Raw genomic sequence first — 3,401 nt, 5'->3', positions numbered from 1 at the left:
ATTGCATATTTATATGTATGTTCATATACAGTTTTTTAAAATTAAATTTGTAACATGAACAGCTGATATAAATCTAGGTGCAGTGCCACGGACAATATGGTACTTACTTCCTGGAAAGGCTGATGAATAATTGTAATTCTGGCAAATATTTGCTTAGGGGACTCTAAGGCTGAAAGATGTCTTTATAATCTGGTGCTAAATACCATTTAAGGAAAAAAAGCCTCATCCAAAAGTCATGTGCAAATGTAGGCAAAGGTTAAATCAAATCTGAACCTCTTTTACAGGACAGAAATCCAGAGCTGAGGTCACATTAAACCACAATCCAATTCTGTAGACAATATCCTGAGAAAAAGCAGAAATTCAGAGAAAAACTCATCCATCCCTAACAAGCAGGTTCTTCTCATCAGTGAACACAAAACCAAAGGAAAAGACCAACAAAGCAATAGTTTACTTTGACCACTAATTTGTGGATGGCTAATTGCAGATGACTGTGTAACAGCAAGCAGCAAATGCTTAGTGTTTATATCAAGTAATCCAGTGAAATGGTCAAAGACAAGCCAAATCATTTACAGGAGGCTTTCAGTGTGGCACAGGGTTTCAGAGTGGCTTTGCCAGTAGACAGTAAGCTCTGCTGGAGATGTTGCATTTAAGTGATTCTTCGTGACTGATCCTGGGCTCTGGATGCAGGAGTAGAACCATGTGTGGCTGTGCAAAAGTATTAGGCTTCTGGGTGCTGCTAGCTCTCAGATGATTAGGAATGTGGAGTTGGAAACCACTTTTGGGGATGCCAAATACAGTCTCTAGAAAATAAATACATTAAATATTTCCTTTCATATAGGCACCATTAAAATATGATATAGAATTTTGAAGTCACAATTATTTAAAATTGGGAAAGATGGGAAACCTTTTGAATAGCAATGTTACAAAACAGATAAACATAAGAGTTCAGTGCGTACAGGTAGGAGTTTATCCCTGATCTGCTATGCCAAAGACATGCCTGAGGGAGGAAGCAGAAGAATAGTGGTGATTGGCACTTGTTTCCAGATCTGCTCCTGGATTAGATTAGGACTGCTGTATTTGTGACAAGGGTTTCCTGGCCAGAAGTATGTGTGCATGAACCACCCAGGTGGCCTACATATGAACTGGAAGTGCATCCCAAGCTCAGCATGTCTGATGTGCTCTGCATGTGCTGTGCAGCTGTGCACACACAGTCAGTCAGATGGATCCAGTACACACTGCATTTTCCCTGTCATCTGTGCAGTCTATAAACTACTGGGTGAATCAGGCAAATGACACATGTACACAGTGTAGGATTTCTAGTTGCTTTTGAACTTCCTGCATCCTAAGATTCATTATGGAGGTAAAAAGAGGACATGCTTGGGACAACCCAGACACATGGGGAATGTTATTTCTTATGTATGATTTACCCAAAAGGTGTTTTTTTTTGGAAGTTGTAAAATACCTGTTGTGCATTTATGGATAGGGACACGGTATTGTATGAGCAAAACCAATGCTTTTTTCACCCAGTGAAAGAAAGCAAGTGTTTAATAGATGACTCCTGGACCAAGTTGAGAATGAAATCATATCAAAGCAAAAATGTACCATTCAAGCAATGCAACATAACTCCCAGATGCATAAACCTTTGGAGTAAAATAAAACCACATGATCCCCATTCATAAAAGCAGCCTTTGGTGGCATTTGCTCTGCCTTTGGCTTGCAAACATTCAAGTGTGAAAGCTTTTGTTCATGAGGATATCTGCAGGGATGTGAATACTCCTACACACGCACTGCTGATATTAAAAAGTATATAGGTATACAAACCCCTGTGTAAATAGGCATCTTCTGTAGTGATTCTCTTGAAAGCTTCTCTTCATTTTAGGAGTCAGGAAGCAGGTACTATATGGTTTTGATGAGCAAAGGCAGGCTTGGAAGAACAGAGCAGATAAGCAGTTCATGTAAACTGCTATTATACAGAAGTATTTGAAGAAATGCGTGAAAATCAATTCTGTACTTTGGTAAAGCCCTGTCTGGGAGAGGGAATATAAAGGAGATGATGCATTGCTTATAGTGATAGGTGTTTTCAGCTATTTGTAAGGTATTTTTTATCGTTCACAAGGAGAGAGGCTTGAAAGATTTACAGCAAGGAAATTCACAATAAAAATGCAGTGAGTATTTTTGCCAATAGCAGAACCTCGTGCAAAATGTTTCTTTCCCTTGTCATTTCAATTCAAGACCTAAATGATATTCACTGACACACAAACTAACAATGACATTTTAAAGCTTGCACAGTGCACATGCATCCAGCTCCCCTAGGAAAAGTCAGGCAAACACCTGATGCCTGCTGGGAATTTTGCTGTGGGTGCCAGACAGCTGCTGCCCATCAGTGTTTCCAGGTGTGCTTATTCAGTTGGGAGGTCGCTCCAGCTGCAGACACAGTCATAGCAGGGACTCAGGCACGCTGGAGAGACAGAGGACATGCTCAGATTTTGCTGCTTGGGCTGCCATGGTTTTGCCCTGATTCAGAGCACCTGGCTTGTTTCAGGATGCAGATGTTTGCTCTGTTGCCCAAGAACCAGCACTTCATTCCCTTTATAATGAGCACTGTGACCTGGGAGAGTTATTAAATCTCTGGTTCAAAAGAGTCTAGTTTTTCTATCTTTTTGTTTCTCAGCTGACAGTCTAAAGTTCACAAACAGATCAGTGGAAGGAATATATAGAAATTAAAAACTTCATTTTCAAACTCCTCTGAGTCAAATCTAATTGACAATTTGAATTATAACCTGTGCTGTTCTTTGTTTCATTTTTCTTTGGGGAAATCCCTGCTTAAGTTTTGCTTTGTCCTTTACTATAATTTTACAAGCCTATATTTAAAAAATTATTCTGAAGCAACTTCTAGAGGCTGAAGCAATTTTAGGACTACTGCAGTGCTGGTGTGAGACCATGCAATATTCAAAATTGAAAAGATTATACCTTACTCAGGAGACTAGGTACCTTTTTTAAAACCACCAATTTAATTAAAAAACACAGGCTCTTATATTAGCAGCAAGCTCATGGATCACCATATGCCAGTCAAACATAATGAAATACATGCAAATGTTAGATTGTGTATTCTTTTGTCTCTGAAATTAGCAATTTCAGTGAACAATTTCTGTGCTCTATGTGGGGATTTACTTTTTTTTATATTTAAAAAATAGTGCCTATCTGAGTACATACCTTTTGAATTATAAGAAAGGTAAGAAATAATGTATTGTCAGCAATGCTTTCTTTACAGTTTAGGCTTGGCATTCTTCTTTTCCATCATGAATGTCTGCATCATGCATAACATTGACATCACATTGAGGTATCCTCTTTCCTATAAATACATTTCTGCCTTTGGAGGTTGTTTGCATTGAAGAGGAAAA

Source organism: Chamaea fasciata, unplaced genomic scaffold, assembly GCF_029207755.1.
Source record: "Chamaea fasciata isolate MVZ Bird 193981 ecotype frontalis unplaced genomic scaffold, bChaFas1.0.hap1 SCAF_1, whole genome shotgun sequence".
In the NCBI taxonomy this organism is placed as follows: domain Eukaryota; kingdom Metazoa; phylum Chordata; class Aves; order Passeriformes; family Sylviidae; genus Chamaea; species Chamaea fasciata.
The sequence above is the reverse complement of the archived record's forward strand: the minus strand, read 5'-3'. Positions refer to the sequence as shown.